Source organism: Oncorhynchus kisutch, linkage group LG14 (assembly GCF_002021735.2).
Source record: "Oncorhynchus kisutch isolate 150728-3 linkage group LG14, Okis_V2, whole genome shotgun sequence".
NCBI classification, from domain to species: Eukaryota; Metazoa; Chordata; class Actinopteri; order Salmoniformes; family Salmonidae; genus Oncorhynchus; species Oncorhynchus kisutch.
Window position 1 is genome coordinate 51414806 of NC_034187.2, and position 18906 is coordinate 51433711.

The 18906-nt window shown below is 41.6% G+C and overlaps 1 protein-coding gene across 2 annotated transcripts in view; it reads left to right on the forward strand.

Moving 5' to 3' along the window:
• Nucleotides 1-524: 524 nt before the first annotated feature.
• The window catches only part of LOC109903741 (dolichyl-diphosphooligosaccharide--protein glycosyltransferase subunit STT3B), an 89595-nt gene continuing 71213 nt past the window's right edge, over nucleotides 525-18906 (forward strand). The window contains exon 1 of one of the 2 annotated variants that reach the window (XM_031788530.1): nucleotides 525-1017. The gene's annotated coding sequence lies outside the window, so the exon portion shown is untranslated. Of the gene's footprint in view, nucleotides 1018-1593; nucleotides 1613-18906 lie in introns of those variants that run through there. The other variant, XM_031788531.1, reaches the window with a different exon arrangement.

Here is an 18906-nt window from a genome sequence, read left to right on the forward strand (position 1 = left end):
ACAATACTTTTCCATGGTTCCATGTTTGTGATTTTTTTAAATTCTTGTTGCCAAATACTTTATACATAAACAAAAATTCCAAAATTCTATCCCAAAATTACATTTTTTTTTGATTGAATTTAATTATCTTGTTAAGACATTATCCCTAGTAAATAACAACTATAATAACATCTTCCTGAATCATTTTAATTCGTTAATTCGGAGTGAATACAATTGACCTAAAATTGTTTATTTTTTAAATGATTTTATTGATATTTTTTGTATGTTTGAGTATTTTCTTTTTTGTTAGACGTGTTTGATGTAGCAATGTAAGTTGATTTTGTATTATGAATAATAAAATAAAATAAAATACATTTCCAGGGTTTTCAACGATCTTAGGTAGGTTCTGATATTCCATTGGTAATCAAATCGGTCTGTTATCATAGTACTTGCGCGGGATTGGGTTTTGAATATCCAACCGCTCAGCAGTCTTTGGCTCCGCCTTGTTGTACCTGTCGTTCTGTGAGAGGCTGTCAGGGTTTTCTATTGTCCCGCCCATTCCCTCCCATCTGATTACATTTTACAAGAGCGTGTGCGATGTAATGGTGGTTGTCACTGACGAATGTGAATAAAAAAGCCGGTGGACACAGTGAAGATAAGGAGACTAAACCAGGTCAAAAAACCTTGGGCGCTGTACGGGAATAGCGGGAGATAGTGGAGCGTGGCAGGAGGGTGCTCACTACTCTTTCAAACGCGACCGATGCCGCAAACCACGCAGAATATGGCGGAGCAGCACACAGCCACGGACGGCAAGCACAAAGCGTCTCCGAATGCCGGAGGATCGCTGCATGGTAACAGCCGACCCAACGCCGTGGGTGGAGGGGGGAAAGGAGGCCTCTCTGGCGGACTGGCACAGCCAGCGGGGTGGCAGTCCTTACTCTCGTTTACTATTCTTTTTCTGGCCTGGTTGGCAGGCTTCAGTTCTAGACTTTTTGCAGTGATCCGGTTCGAGAGCATCATCCACGAGTTCGATCCATGGTAAGTAACGTTAGCGAACTGCAGTATTAGCTAGCCAGCCAAAGCTAACGTTGGTTGCGTTAGTCAATAGGATTGCTAGCCAGAAGCGGAGTCATGTTTGCTGCTGTTCTAGATGGGTTGATGCCTAGCTTCATTGACTGTATGGTAATGTCTCGTGATCTGTGTCTCCCTGACCTCATAATGCTGTTTTTGTAGCCAACTTTCATGGCGCACAACTTCCCGGTTGTAAAACTTTCCCCGCTTTCCCCCGGACGGTCTTTGAAAAATGATGAGCTAGCTAATAACGAACCAGCTAACGTTATATAGCTAACACGGGACAACCTGCAAATCAACAATTTGCTCAGTGTTATGAGTAAGCTGCCAGATTGTTAGCCAGCTGAATTAGCTAGGCAAGCAATGTCCTGGACATTTCCTCATGAGGAATAGGCCTAGAACTTTATTTTTCTTGTCATTCATTAACTCATTGTTTTATTCACTCACTCATCAAAGTCGGGTATCCTAGTCAAAGTCGAGGTTATCGTGGCTCCAAGAGGACAGTCAGTGCCACTTCTCACTTTGGGTACAACATTGCCAACTATGTTGATCTGCGTCTCAGGTTTTTCGTTTTATTTATAGCCTCAAACATCCAACGTTTGTGGTAATTATCGATACTTTAGCATATACATGCAAGTACAGCTCTTTACAATTTTATTGGCCTCCTAACATGAATATATGGCCACTGGCCAGCTTGAATATGTAGGCACTGCCAATTTATAATACAAATCAAGTTAACGTGACACATTTTATGACAGCAGGATTAAAACCCGGAAGCCAGGGGGTGTCTCCCCTCGGTTTGTTCTTTGTATCTCTACACACAATAGCAGAATAATCCTATCTGTCCAAACGGCTGCCTGCCCTGGCATCTTTTTTTTTTTTTTTTTGATCAGCATTGGAGTGTCCCATTCAAAAATCACAGCTGATGTGCTTTTATTTAATGTTGGGTATTGGCTAATAACCCACACTGTTACTGCAGTGGCACCATTAAGTATTGGTTAGTAGTGTACATGATTGCACAAGGTGCAATAATGCCCCTACTGAAGTGAAACATCTGAGTTAATGCATTACCTTAGATGAAGTGCATGTTACTCTGCCTAGGCAGTATGTTAGTGTGCACTTCTCTTTTAAAGAGATTTTGGCAATGAGCCCTGTATTTACTTCCCCAGAGTCAGATGCACTTGTGGATACCATTTTTGTCTGTGTGCAGTATGAAGGAAGTTAGAGGTAGTTACGCAAGCCAATGTAAGGACAGTGACTTGGAGTCTATGGGTATTTGCCTGCATGCTATGTTAACAAGCAAGGATAATTGGTAGATCCTGGGCTAATGTTGCACTTTTCACACAACTACCATTATTCCTCTCCCACACTAAGTACCAGACTTTGCCTAGACCTATGTGTGTGTTGTCTGTATCAAGTACCTTCAAGTATAGCTCCAGAGGACTTCCTCAGTAAAATTGCAAGGAGACTCAATGCAGAATTGTGGTGAGCCCCGAATGACACCCTATGAGCCCTGGTCAAAAGTAGTGCACTATATCAGGAAAAGGGTGCCATTTGGGACAAGTCTAATGTAACAGGATTGCATTGTTTTTGCATATGTCTGATATGCTGCCTAACGGACTACTTTGGGTGGTCACATGGTTCCCCAGCCTCTCCATGGTAAATGGTTAGCTAGCTGTGGGGTTTACTAGGTAACCTGAGGACGGTGGGAAGATTATTAACCCATCTATCAAGCTCTTCCGGACAGCGAGAACAGAATGCGGAGATTGGATTTGTCAGCAGTGTGCCAAGCTAATATTGAAATATGCAAATATTGTTTGTGATGGAACAGTGAGTGGCATGACAAGAATGTGATCTTCATCCCTGCTCTCTAAGACCAGGTTATTTCAGATATAGTATAGTCAATTTGATTTGCCTTATCTGATCCATAGGCTACTGTTTTCAAACACCAGGCTACGTCAATCAGTGTCATGTTTCGTCTGGAAGCTCGTGTCATGTTTTTATTGATTGCAGCTGCCAAAACATCCTTTGGATCATTGAAACAATTACAGCACATCTCACTTGTCAAGATGCTGCATTGACTGACTGAGGGGATTGCAAGCGCGTCTTTGAGCTTACTGAAACTCAAACCACAAGGTTGCAGTCCAAGCAATGGCCTACACACCCTTTTTGGGGAAATGACACCCCTATTGCCAGGCGGGCAATCCCTCTTCTGCCAGGACAGATGTGCCCAGGTTATATGGGTGAATCACTCGGGCCTTAGGCCACAGCTTTACCCTTTCATTACCCTCCAGAATGAAGATCTCATAGGTGGATTAAACTGAAGCAATGCTTTCTGAGCTCTCTAGCAATCTCATGTTGGTGTATAGGCCAGCTGCAGTGAGAGCGGCAGAAGTCATCAGTGATAATTGGTATTAGAAGGGTGATCTAAAGGCTACTCTTTGTATCTACCTTTTCTCTTTGAAATATGTGACAAAGGCCAACAGCGACGCTACTTTTCAGATGTCCTCTAAATCACTCCGTTGACAGTGTTTAGTGATCCCCCCCCCCCATTGCACCATAAGTCATAAATAAAGATGCACCCTGGTGCTCATGTATTTCTTATATGACACAGCCTAACGCACAACATTTTCCTTATACAAATGTATCATGCACATTTAATGGCCTCTGAGCTGTCTAGGTAGAACCTGTTTTCAAGGTCCCCCTCGGCAGCAGACAATATGCCAAATGGAGTTGTTTCGTCAAGTTATTCGATCTCATTATTGGCTTAGTCATCAATGTGTTCTCTCCCCCCCCCCCCCCCCCCCCCCCATTGTACACGTATCAAAGCAAATTGCTTGAAGCAGGGATAGTACAACTCCCCGTGAACAGTTACTCTAATGCGCTATGTGATGAGGATCTGATTCTGATAGATTCATCTAATAGAGGCTTGGCTGAAGAGAATCCCAAAACCTACGTTTATTCCCTGCAGCATCTCCGCCGCAGCCATCTGTCCAACAGGTAATGAAATATGCAGTGCCCGATTTAACTGCAGTGGATGGCAAACTTTGTACAACAAACGTTCAGAATCCCTATAATGCATTGTTTGGAGCACAGGGCGGGATGCTTGATTTGATGCCCGGCAATGAATTTGGGCATACCGGAGCTGTGGCTCTTGGGTTCCAGTTGAGTTTAGCCTACATCATCAAATGCAGCCAGAGGCCAGAATTGCAAATACCTCAAATGGGTAATTAACCAAGGGGATGGATGTTTTTTGTTTTGTTGTGTGATTAAAAGTGTAATTTAAACACTGGATTGCTCATGTTGAAAGAATCTTTACCGCTTCAGAATCTTTAGTGTTCTTCGCATTGGATCACTCTACACAACCTCTTGGAAGTGACTCATCGACTAGAAATCACAGATTCATCCTGATGATCATTGAATTGACATGTGAAAAGGAACCTTTTGTTGGACTTGTATTGACACTCCTGAATTGAAGACGGGCATCTTTGTGAGATCACTGTGTGTTTCTGTGAAGCACATTTTCAATGCCAAAGGTGCTGTTCTGGCTTCCGTTAGACTCCAGTCCCAGGCATAACCAAATTCATATCACACACCCCATACAGAGGTAATGACCAAATACATTCTCCTATTGTCTTCAATCATGGCCCTTGATGCTCATAATTAACCTCCATGTACCCATGGGCAGGGGCGTTGGGTGAGGAGAATTTGCTGACGTATGCGGTTGTGGCAGCACGCGTAGGCGCTGAGCTGGCAGGAAGGAGCTTAGAGCTCAGGGGAGCCATCGGGGAACACAAAAAGCTCTGCTGGCATATAAACATTTGTTTTTGGGTTATTCCATTCACATATACACTGCGGAATCTGGCAACTCACTACAAAGCACATGCATTCCTGTTTTTGTTGATTTCTACCTCAAACTTCTCTCATTGAGTAAGCCTCTTGCTGTTTTTATTTTTGTTACGAATGCGACTAGTGTTAGCGGGTTTTGTGGAGTCGTTCTTGGCTACAGACAGCAACAAGGTCCTCCCATCCATACAACCCTCATTGCAGTTCATGAGGATGGTCGACGCTACGCACAGCCGGGATGGGGTTTGCGGTTGAGTTAATTGCACGGAATTGGCAATCACTGACGTTCCCCCATTGCTATACAAATGTAAATATACATAGGCGTACCTAATTGTGTGATTCTGAAAGTGTGCTGCGGAGGCTGCCTAACGAGAGCCTCTTCCTGTCAACAGCCCAGCTGCCATGCAATTTCGCCGCGATGGAGGAGAACTGTGCGCTGAAGTATTTGTTAATCTGATTGATTGCTTATCTCTAAGCACAAGTGGCCTTAAATATCAGTGTCAGCCTGGAGAAGACCAGCATCATGGGGTGAGGGAGATGAAGCCGTAGACTTTTAGAGGTCTCTGTGTGGCTGTTCGGGTTAATTTATGCGGTTGGGGGGGGGGGGTTACTGACCTAGTGCATTGGGATAAAACGTATCGCTTGCAAAACATGTATGGGAGTATTCTGCCAAGAAATCCCCAGGCTTGTTTTTCTTTTACATCTTCTCCCTCCAACTACACACACTTGCTGGACTTTTAACTGCCATTTTAAACGGCTCACAATTGCTGTGCTCCCCTGTCAGTTCTTTCTCCCACTCTCTCTGTCTCTGTGTGTGTGTGTGTAGCCTTCCTACCCACAGGTAGGGCTGTGACGTAATTGAATAACAGTGTAACTGACGGTTATGGTTGAAGACCATAACGAAAATGTTAAATTACTTCCAAAACCATTTTAAAAAGGCCTACAGTCATTTTCTGATAAAAAAAAAAAGGTTTTATGTAGATCCACTTCACCTAATAGCTGGAGTGTTTGCTAATGATTAGGCTGGGTTTCTGTATAGCACTTTGTGACATCTGCTGATGTGAAAAGGGGCTTTATAAGCAATTGTTTTGCTAACTTTGTCTATGAAATGTTCTACCTCTCTTTCCATCTGTCCTTTTTGATGCTTGAGCAGCTCATTGCTAGATGCGCGGGGTGTTGAGCGCTGTAGGCTATGGCACTTTGGCAACAAAAAAATTTCTTTGAAGGTTGGATGTGTCTGACTTCATTAATTATTCAACAGCAGTCAACCAAGGTTCTGGCTCTGAGGCCTATGTTCTAATGTTGTGTCAAATGGACAATGGGCCAATCCTCTCCAACCTGGCATGGTATCATTTTGATATGGAATCTCTTCTGATTTAATCTATAAATTAAGATCAGGTCTTGGCCGATATGCCGTCCTAGGTGAGTTCCTCTCAGAATGATTGCTTTCTTTCGGTAGTGTGAGTGCAAGCCTGGCTTGTCAATGTTACGCTTCAACTTTCGCCTCCACCTCGCTTTGGCCTTTACATCCCGGTGAAGAGAAACTGCAAGAATCTAGGGCATGAATGATGGTCAGAATCTAAGGGACCTAATCTGCTGATGTACAACAACAAACACAAGTCCCTCGTTGCCAGGTGATAGGATTTCATTCTCACGTTGCTCCCTGAGAGGATGGTTAGTATTCGCGCAGTGCTGAATAATTAACCTTGCGGTGGATTTGACGTCCACAACAGCTTAAAAAAATAAGTGTCAACTGCGTTTGCGTTTTTATCTGGGATATTGCTCATCTCTCTGGGATGGACTTGATGGGCGGAGGCCTGATTGTGCTAGAAGTTCTGACAGCCATCGGTCGGTGGGGGCAGAAGGGCACCTTCACTCACTGACAAGAGTCAGCAGTTTCGCTGTGGGAGAGCGCACCTTCATGGAGCGAGGGGGAAGGAAGCGGAGGGAAAGAAAGTTGTCTACAGCCATTCAACCAGGCTGGAGGAGGTAGTGGAGGGGTCAAAGAAAATCAATTGTCCAAAAAACTAATTGGCATATCTTTTGAAATTATTATTATTTTTTTCATTGGGCTGGGAATCCAGTGGGAGTTATTTTCTGAAGTTATAAGATTAATATTGAATTTCTTGTAAGGCCGATGGGGTTGCCTAGTTAGAGCAGAGCTGCTTTTAATAAGATCAAGTGTTTAATCTATCTTGGCTGAGAAGTTAAAAAAGCTGAGCGCTTAAGCGTGTTTTGTTTCAGTCTTTCATCCATTTTCATATTAGCCTACAGCTATTCTGTAACTTCTTACAAACTTGCTAGTGGAAGGCCTTAGGCTGCTGTTTGAGTTTTAAGGTTGATCGACGGACTGTGAATGCAAGGATTATTGTGAAGGTTAGGCCATGGTTTCTCTTCGAAATACCGGCTGTATGATTTTTCAGTACTGTTTTTGGGTTGGGGGCAAAAATCGCCACTGCTTGTAACTATAAGAAATCTAAGATGTGTCAAATGATATCCATCTCAGGGCTATAGCTTTGCATTTGGTTTGCCAACTTGCTAGCTTAGTGGCTAGATGTCAAGCTTCTTGGTTACAGCAAAGACATTCTAGCCGAAGCTAAAGATACTGGTACTAACATTCCACTCCTTGTCATTGCAAAGTAACTGGATCTTCTACCATCTTCAAATATGAACATTTCTATCATTAATGAGCTTGAGGAGTTGATCCTGATTTGATAACCCTCACGGCTATCTTTCAATCAAAGATTATGCAAATATTGCTAAGCAACCATTTTTTGTTGTTGTCCAGACTAAACCAGTCCGTGTCAAGTTACCAGGTTACATCTAAATATTGCAATTCCAACCACAACCTCTCTTTTGCTTGGCTTTTAAGCCTCAAAATGAAACTTGCCTCTTCGAGGCTCCACGTTGTTAATGATGTTATTTCCAACAACCCAATGAGCTACTCTGCCGTAAATCCAGCTGCACATTGAACATTGCCAGAGACTTGCCTTTCAGCAATGGCACGGAGTGGAATGTTGGCTAAAGACTCTAGCCTGGGTACCAATTATATCCCCTCTTGGATCAAGATCCATGTTGCCTAAATTGTTTTGTGCGTCACAATTGTTTTTGTAACAGTATTTTATTTATTGGAATTTCACAATTTTCACCCATATTGAGATGACAGAGCAAAAAGAAACGGCACACACTGGCACACACCCGCGTACATGTATACAATCTTCCTCTCCCCGCCATTCTCGCCCCATCCCTGTCATTGCATCTCTCAATACATACATTTTAAACAAACATACAGACAGAAACACAAGCTCAGTTCAAATAAAGAAGTTAGGTCCTGTGGTGATCTGTTTCAGAATTACACTGTACATTCCAAGAAAATCCTTGCAGCATAATAGCTGATAAATCAGCTTCTAGATCATTTAGAGAAGGTTCCCATACTTTGTAGAACCGATCTGTTTTAGAATGCAATGTACATGTCAGATATTCCAGTGGCACCCATTCAAATAGTATCTTATGCCAATCTTTAATAGAGTGGACCCTCTCACTAATCCGCTGTAAGAGGATGTTTTTCCTCGCTGCAAACGTAAGGATGATGTAAAGCCTCCTTTTACCCATAGACGTAGAATGCCTACTAGGGAGACCTGACAGTAAAGAACCCCCAATGTGTTAGGGTGCCTATATCAGCGCCTATATCAGTCTTACACTTAAGACACTGAGGTGAGGAGGATGAGGGTCTGAAAGCATGTCTGTGATTTGGGGTTATATGCAATCTGTATTTAATTTTTTAATTTTATTTAACCAGGTAGGCAAGTTGAGAACAAGTTCTCATTTACAATTGCGACCTGGCCAAGATAAAGCAAAGCAGTTCGACGCATACAACAACAGTTACACATGGAGTCTATATACGATGTGAGCAAATGAGGTGAGATAAGGGAGGTAAAGGCAAAAAAAAGGCCATGGTGGCAAAGTAAATACAATATCGCAGGTAAAACACTGGAATGGTAGATTTGCAGTGGAAGAATGTGCAAAGTAGAAATAAAAATAATGGGGTGCAAAGGAGCAAAATTAATTAATTAAATACATTAGGGAAAGCGGTAGTTGTTTGGGCTAAATTATAGGTGGGCTATGTACAGGTGCAGTGATCTGTGAGCTGTTCTGACAGTTGGCGCTTAAAGCTAGTGAGGGAGAAGTGTTTCCAGTTTCAGAGATTTTTGCAGTTTGTTCCAGTCATTGGCAGCAGAGAACTGGAAGGAGAGGTGGCCAAAGAAAGAATTGGTTTTGGGGGTGACTAGAGAGATATACCTGCTGGAGCGTGTGCTACAGGTGGGAGATGCTATGGTGACCAGCGAGCTGAGATAAGGGGGGACTTTACCTAGCAGGGTCTTGTAGATGACATGGAGCCAGTGGGTTTGGCGACGAGAGCGTACAGGTCGCAATGGTGGGTAGTAGATGGGGCTTTGGTGACAAAACGGATTGCACTGTGATAGACTGCATCCAATTTGTTGAGCAGGGTATTGGAGGCCATTTTGTAAATGACATCGCCGAAGTCGAGGATTGGTAGGATGGTCAGATTTACAAGGTTATGTTTGGCAGCATGAGTGAAGGATGCTTTGTTGTGAAATAGGAAGCCAATTCTAGATTTAACTTTGGATTGGATTTGCCTGATATGGGTCTGGAAGGAGAGTCTACAGTCTAACCAGACACCTAAGCATTTGTAGTTGTCCACGTATTCCAAGTCAGAGCCTTCCAGAGTAGTGATTTTGGACAGGCGGGCAGGTGCAGGTAGCGATCGGTTGAAGAGCATGCATTTAGTTTTACTTGTATTTAAAAGCAATTGGAGGCCACGGAAGGAGAGTTGTATGGAATTGAAGCTTGCCTGGAGGGTTGTTAACAGTGTCCAAAGAAGGGCCAGAAGTATACAGAATGGTGTCGTCTGCGGAGAGGTGGATCAGAGACTCACCAGCAGCAAGAGCGACATCATTGATGTATGCAGAGAAGAGAGTCGGTCCAAGAATTGAACCCTGTGGCACCCCCATAGAGACTGCCAGAGGTCCGGACAGCAGACCCTCCGATTTGACACACTGAACTCTATCAGATAAGTAGTTGGTGAACCAGGCGAGGCAATCATTTGAGAAACCAAGGCTGTCGAGTCTGCCGATGAGGATGTGGTGATTGACAGAGTCGAAAGCCTTGGCCAGATCAATGAATACGGCTGCACAGTAATGTTTCTTATCGATTGTGGTTAAGATATCGTTTAGGACCTTGAGCGTGGCTGAGGTGCACCCATCACCAGCTCTGAAACCAGATTGCACAGTGGAGAAGGTATGGTGAGATTCGAAATGGTCGGTAATCTGTTTGTTGACTTGGCTTTCGAAGATCTGGAAGAACTGGAAGAACTGGATTGCTCTGGTACGGATGCAAAAACGATATCTGTAAATCTCCAAATGTCCTCCCACATCTCTTCGTCAATAGTAACAGACAATTATTTCTCCCACACTCATTTCACCCTCTGTGTCAACAGTAGAAAAGGACCTCAACATCAAAACAAACTTTTTTCCTTTGTGGGGAAAAAAAACTTTATTTCAATGACAGACCCTGATGTGGGTTGTCAATCAAGCTGGTGCTCTTCAAAATATGTCTTACTTGTAGAAAGCGGGAAATAGTCCTTCTTTGGGAGTCGATATTTCTCAACCATCTGCTCAAATGACAATCTTATCATCAAATAAACCATTTAGTCTACGTATACCCCTATAAAGTCAAAAGTTAAAAGCCAACATCCAGCAATCCTGGACCAAAATCGGGGTTGTTAAGAATTGGGGTAAGCGCAGAGGTTAGTTTGGACCTTCCCAAAAAACGTTGAACTTACATCCATGATTTCAGTGTGTTAAGCATAATGGGGTTATTGCAGTGATCCTTTAGACTTGAAACTTCTGAAAAATAAAAGATCCTGTAAGGGGTATTTTGAAGAAGTCTCAATGTCTAAACGAATAGAGGAGTCATTTGTGAGCCAGTCAGAAATATAACATAGATGGGCACACCACTGATAAAGCCTACTATTAGGCAGATTCAAGCACCCCCAGAGCCTGGCAGCTGCAAAACTGCCATCTTAAGTCTTTGCTTGCATTTACTCCACATGAGGAAACTTAGCCAGCCAATTACATATTTTGCTACCTTATTGAAGAGTCAGGCTGGGATCATTTGGATTGGGTGAAGTAGTCTAGGTAAAATGTTCATTTTCAAGAGTGATATTCTACCCAACCATGAAATCAGAATAGTTCCTGTGCTCCATATCCTGTGTTATTGTATCAAACAAGGGAACAAAATTGGCTTTGTACATTTGCTGGAATTTAGGAGTTACAAATATACCCAGATACATGAAACCTGAGAGAGACCATTTTAAAAGGAAAGTGGGGGGGTAGAGGTAATGGGTACAGAATGAAGGCTACCAAGTGGCACAGCCTCTGATTTTAGTTAAGTTAATCTTGTAGCCTGAGAATTCACTGAATCATTTAATATTAACAAGAGATGTAATTGAAGTCTCGGGTCTAGAGATGAATATCCGAGTATCCTCAGTGGACAAGCTTATTTTATGACGAACGTCACCAATGAGCAGGCCCTGTATAGCAGGCATTACGCCGATGGCCTCAGCCAGGGTTTCCATAGCGAGTGCAAATAGGAGAGGGGACAAAAGGCAGCCATGTCCGGTAACTGTGCAGAGAAGCTATTTGACCATAGCCCATTAGTAAGGACAGCAGCCTGAGGGTCATCATATAAAACTTTTAACACATTTTATTAAGTTGTCCCCTAGACCAAATTTAGTCAGAGCAAAGAATGGGTAGGACCACTCCACACGGTCAAATGCTTTCTCAGCATCTAGAGAGTACAATACCATACATCGCACTTCGCTGATGGGTTTGAATAACATTTTACGAAGCCGCCTGACATTGTTGCATGACTTACGGCCCTTAATGAGGGCCTATTACTGTAACTCCGGTAGGGCAACATCTGAAAAATAGCACACTTGGTAGTGTGTACAGTCGCTCGACCAGTCGGCGAAAGCCAACATCGCTCACGACAGAACGGTTGATTGTCAAGGGCAATGAAGTCCATTATCTTGGCTTTAATGGATTTTGCCTTTTGAGTTGTCTCGCTGAAATGTTCTTACCCTTTTCAAATGACTGTTTGACTTTTGACTGCTCGATCCACACAGCAGACATTGTGTGGGCAAAATTTTACCTGGCATCATTACGTCATGTCCCTACATTTTATATAGGTATGCACGGTAGTTTTGACCTCGGCTTTTAACATCAGCGTTAAACTAGGCATTTTTATCTAATGTCTACCGATACAGTATATTGTGCATCCCTAGTTATCCGTCATCCTTTGAATCACCAGGTCCATTGTACCTGGATCCGCAATGATGTTAGCTTCGCTAACTTTAGTTAGCTCCTCCTGAACAGCTACAGGGGTGGTGGTTTTGGTCGAGTTCTTAGTAGTTCTGCTGTCGGAAATTTGACATAGCCGTCCAGACTTATTGTAGGCAAGAAAATGAATATAAACATAAATGAATGAATGCCACGGAAGCTCGATGAAAGTGTTATCCCTACGGCGCCATTTTGTCCCACCTCCACTTTTTAAAATTTAGCTTTTCTATTATACAGTGCATTCGGAAAGTATACAGACCCCTTCCCCTTTTCCACATTTTATGTTACAGCTTTATTGTAAGATGGATTCAATAGTTTTCCCTCATCAATCTATACACAATACTCTCTAATGATGACGTGAAAACAGGTTTTTAGAAATTCTAGCAAATTTATGAAATGTTTAACAGACCTTTTTATTTACATACAGTATTCAGACTCTTTGCTATGAGACCAGAAATTGAGCTCCGATGCATCCTGTTTCCATTGATCAGCCTTGATGTTTCTACAACTTGATTGGAGTCCACCTGTGGTAAATTAAATTGTTTGGACATGATTTGGAAAGGCACACACCTGTCTATATAAGGTCCCGGCTAGTAGTGTCACACCCAAAATAACTTGGCTGTAATCACTGCCAAAGGTGCTTCAATAAAGTACTGACTAAAGGGTCTGAATACTTATGGAAATGCTTTATTTAATACATTTGTGTGGGGTTTTGTGTGTAGATTGGGGTGGCAAATACATCTCTTTTAGAATAAGGCTGTAACATAACAATGTGGAAGAAGTCAAGGGGTCTGAATAATTTCCAAATGCACTGTTTCTTTGAAATGGCGTCCCTCGTGTGCACTTCCAGTAATACCATATACCCTGGTATGGTACAGAAACGGCATGACCGTATGAAAATCTGGATTCCGCCCTAGTGACTGGTGGATTTTGCTAGCAGATTAGCTCACTGATTCTCTGGGGTTGTTGATGGGCCCTTTGGCTGGTTCCCTGACAAGCTGATTGGCCAGCTGGCTGCTTGGCATATCTGGTCCTGCCGCCCGAGGTATGGCAGAGGCAGGGAGATTTTTATGGGGGCTGATGTACTATGTTCTCTGGAGATGGGTACCGTCTCAGTTTCTGCTGCGGTCTGTATGCACACAGTATCCTCTTGGCACGGCCACTGCCTCGTGTTCAGTCCAACCGCCGCTACTGTTCATGTAGTGTGTTCCAGTTCCTTCCCAAATGCATTGAACAGAGATGGCTTCATTGCAACCCATGGCATTATAGAACGTCGCTCTCACATCACGTCTTTGTTTCAGGTTGACAAACATTGACAGACACTCAAGGACATGGTCACCCAGGATAGTCATCAGCCCTCATAGGACATCCAGATGGAAGGAGAGGTAGAGGGCAGTGAGTAAAGGATGATGGGGATGGGAACAGGAGGGAGGGGTGTGCTTGACATTCGCCTTCCAGACTTCAGAGGTGAAAGGAAATGGGAGTCCGAGCAAAACAATTATCACTAGCAACGACTTAACACTGAACACGAGCCCCTCAAATCCATAAGAGGCTATTTAATATCCAATTTGAATGTTTTGTTTGATTTTAATAGCCTTCAATGATATCACTTTTTTTACGCTGTTCACTATATTTTACAATAGGTTAGTTCAGACTGCTGTAAAAAATGTATCTCCTTTTTGATATTCACCGGCTTCTTGGTGTTTGCAATTGTGCAGGTTTAATCAGTGCCCTGAACTGCCACATTTCTCTTCTCATCCTGTCGTTTGAAAAGCAAACGGAAAGTAAATTGTCTCCTTGTGACTTGCTCCTAATGACCGTCAGTGCCACAGATCTTCTGTAGCAGTGATTCCCAAACGTTTTAGTCCTGTACCCCTTCAAACGTTCAACCTCCAGCTGTGTACCCCTCTAGCACCAGGGTCAGCGGGCTCTAATGTTTTTGACGTCATTGTAAGCCTGCAACACACACACACACACACACACACACGAGACATTTATTAAACTTAAATTAAATGTAAATTTATTATGGAGTGAGTTTGTCACAACCCGGCTCGTGGGAAGTGACAGCTCTTATAGGACCAGGGCACAATAATAATAATAAGCAATCATTTTGCTCTTTTTATTTAACCATCTTACATATAAAACCTGATTTGTTAATCAAAAATGGTGAATAACTCACCACAGGTTAATGAGAAGGTTGTGCTTGAAAGGATGCACATAGCTGCAATGTTGTATTGGAGAGTTTCAGTCTTAAATCTTTCCCCACAGTCTGTGCCTGATATTTAGTGTTAATGCTAGTAAGGGCCGAGAATCCACTCTCACATAGGTACGTGGTTGCAATGGGCATCAGTGTCTTAACAGTGCGATTTGCCAAGGCAGGATATTCAGAACGCAGCCCAATCCAGAAATTTGGCGGTGGCTTCTGATTTAAATTTTAACAGAACCGCTTGTTGCAATTTCGATGAGGCTCTCTTGTTCAGATATCGGTAAGTGAACTGGAGGCAGGGCATGAACGGGATAACGAATCCAGTTCGTCATCTGTTTCGGGAAAGTACCTGCATAATTGCGCACCTAACTCCGGTGCTTTGCCTAATCCCATTTGACGTTGTCTGTAAGCTTGAGTTAATTTGCACACACATCAATAATGGAAAGACCTGTGTATTGTCCTTGGTAATGCAGAAACAACTTCTTAATCATAGCCTCAATTTTGTCCCGCACATTGAATCTTTTTTAAAATCTTTTTTATTTTTTTTCTCATTGAGATAATATCTCTTTTCCAAGAGAAACCAGGTTCAATAGCAGCAGAGGGAACAACGTTTCAGACAGAACAATGTACATACACTAACAACATTAAACAAAACTATAAACACACATACGGTACAACACATTTTACATTAAAAACACACATCTTGACTAAAAACAGCTGGCCTAAAAACAATTAAACTCTTCTATAATATATATATATATTACACACACACATCGATCAAGTGTTTAAACTCCAACGAAACTAGATCACATTTTAAAATGTTCAGGAGAGAATTCCAGGACCACTGTGCCAAGTAACTAAAACTATTTCTACCATGACCTGTTCTAATTTTTGGTACTGTTAGAAGCAAATCAGAATGGGACTGTAATTGATATTTATTTACTGACCTGACTAAAAAAGAACAATGGCATTTGACCCAATATAGCCTTAAATCAGTGTATACCAGTGTTTAAGCCTATGCAAGGTCAGTGACGACCAGCCAACAGCGCTGTAGAGATCACAATGATCTATCTAATAGACAGTTATGTACATCGTACCAGCTCCTTCCTGGCTTCAAAAGGAAAAACCTGCCTTATGCCGGTAATAAAATCCTATTTTCAGCTTGAGCTTCCTCAAGTTCTCTACATGCACAGTGAAGCTCAGCTTATCAACCCACACCCAAATATTTGTACACTTTAACTTGCTCTATAGTAACATGCCTGGCATTTGAAAATACCATGCATTTTGTTTTACCTGAATTTAGAATCAGCTTTAAATCATACAGATTCTGTTGTATGTTAAATGCTCTTTGGGCATTTTCAAAAGCTAAAGATAAACTACTACCACTTGAATAAAGAACAGTATCATCTGCATAAAAATGAACATCCGCTGTTTCAATAAGATCCCCAATGTTGTTGATATACAAAACGAACAACTGTGGGCCTAAAATAGAAACTTGCGGAACACCTGAGCACACCTCTATGGACTCAGATTTACAACAATCCGCCATTACACATTGGTTTATAAATTACCTATCAAATCATACACAATCTAGAGCATGACCAGTAATTCCATAACATTTTAACCTTTGCACTAACACAGCATGGTCCACTGTGTCAAAAGCCTTCGACAAATCAATAAAAACAGACACACAATCTAACTTCTTATCAAGAGCACAGTGGATGTCATTTAAAACCTTGAATGTTGCTGAAACGGTGCTGTGGCCAGACCTAAAACCTGATTGCATTCCATTTAAGATGCTTTCTTGGAAGTAGGTCTTTAGCTGCCTACTAAGGACTCAAGTACCTTTTTGACAGTACAGACAATTTTGATATGGGTCAATAGTTGTCAAGTAGTGAGGGATCTCCACCTTTCAGTAGAGGCAGTACAAATGCAGAATACCATAACTTGGGGATTTTCTTAACATCAAGCATAAGGTTAAAAATACATGTTAAGGGGGGAGCAATGATTTCTGCGGCTAGGTATAAGAGGCGGGGGTCTAGTTCATCAGGGCCAGGGGATTTTTAAATCAATTTCTTTCAGGGCTTTACACAATTCTGAAACGGAGAAGGAGGAAAAGGAGAACCTGGTGAAGGAGTGCACACGGGTGTCAGGTAAATTTATAGGGTGCTCAATTATACCTTTGACCTTTTCAAATAAACTGCCTGCATCTAAAGAATGCTGGTTCAAGGCTTTCAGAATGGAGGTTCTCTCAGTTGCAATCTGTGTCGACCAACAATTCTTTAGGAAGCTGTGTATCTTTTCTGCACTCCAAACCTTTCACTACTTGCCAAAATTTGGCTGGATTATTAACATTGTGTTTAGTAGATTTCAGGTAGTGGTCTGCTTTCAATTTACGGATCATTGCCACACCCATATTTCAAAGATGTTTAACCTGTTATAGCTGCAATCCCGATACAGGGATTGATATGACAACTACCAGTGAAAATAGAGGGCTCCAAAATTCAAACCACAAATCTCATAATTACAATTCCTAAAATATGTGTTTTATATAATTTCTAATCTATTTTCGTTTAATCCCACCAAAGTGTCCGATTTCAAATAGGCGTTTCAGCGAAAGCACTACAAACGATTTTGGTCTCCACCAAACCACAATAAGCACAGCCATTTTCCTGCAAAATATAGCCTTCACAAAAACCAGAAATAAAGATAATTCAAGGTTAGTGATTAATTTTATCTTCATCAGATGACACTCATAGGACTTCATGTTACACAATACATGCATTTTTTGTTGATAAAGTTCATATTTATATTTTAAAAATCTGAGTTTACATTGGCACGTTAGATTCACTAGTTCCAAAAACATCAAGTGATTTTGCATAGCCACATCATTCATCAGAAATAATCATCATAAATGTAGATGATAATATAGTTATACACATGGAATTTTATATATATATATATATATATACCTCTCCTTAATGCAACCGCTGTGTCAGATTTCAAAAAAACTTTGCGGAAAAAGAAATGCATGCAATAATCTGAGACGCCGCTCAATTTAAAAACACCACAGCCGCAAAGATGGCGTCAACATAAACAAGAAATTACATGATAAATATTCCCTTTTGATCTACATCAGAAAGCACTCCAGGAATCCCAGGTCCACAATAAATGTTTGTTTGAAAATGTTCGTTATTTATGTCCAAATACCTTCTTTTGTTAGAGCGTTTGGTATACATATCCAAACGCTAATTCTAGTCAGCGTTATATCGGACAAAAACTTCAAAAAGTGATATTACCGGTCAAAGAAACATTTCAAACTAAGTCCAGAATCAATCATTAGGATGTTTTTAACATATAGCTTCAATAAAGTTCCAACCGGAGTATTCTTTCTTGTCTTTGTGAGCAATGGAACGCAAGTGACTACCATGAGGAAAAAGTGGGATCACAAAATAGCTGCTTGATGGACAGCTGATATATTCTGCTCTCATTTACTCCCACAACAACATAGAAGCCCCATTATAGTATCTATTGATGGTTGACATCTAGTGGAACCCCTAGGCAGGGCAACATCATTCATATCTCAAGGGGATTTCATTGGGGACTCTGGTACAAGCTCAGATTTCTGACTTCCTGTTTTGATTTCAACTCAGGGTTTTGCCTGCCAATATGAGTTATGTTATACTCAGACATCATTCAAACACTTAGGCAATAGCACCGTGATCACTTATGTCATTTGCAAAAATACCAGAAGCATTAACTTCTTGACGCTACCCATCCCGTCATCAACAACCGCTGAATTGCACAGCGCCACATTCAAATAACATTACTAAAAATAATTATATTCATGAAATCACAAGTACAAAATAGCAAAACACAGCGTAGCTTTTTGTTAATCCACCTGTCGTGTCAGATTTAGAAAATATGCTTTACAGCGAAAGCAATCCACGCGTTTAAGTTTATCGATCACTAGACAAAACATTATGAACACCTAGCATCAAAGTAGCTTGGTCACAAATCAGAAAAGCAATAAATTAATCGCTAACCTTTGCTCTTCAGATGTTTTCATTCACGAGACTCCCAGTTACACAAATGTTCCATAAAGATTATTTTTATATCCAAAATACCTATTTGTTTGGCGCGTTATGTTCAGAAATCCACAGGCTTGAGCGGTCACGACAACTCTGACACAAATTCCAAATAGTGTCCGTAATGTCCACAGAAACATGTCAAACGTTTTTTAGAATCAATCGTCAGGTTGTTTTTAAAATATATAATCGATAATATATCAACTGCGACTGTCTTTTTCAGTAGGAGAGGGAGAGACGATGGCTGCCCAAGCTCTGTTGCGCAAGCAAAACTCATGCGAACACCTGACGCGAG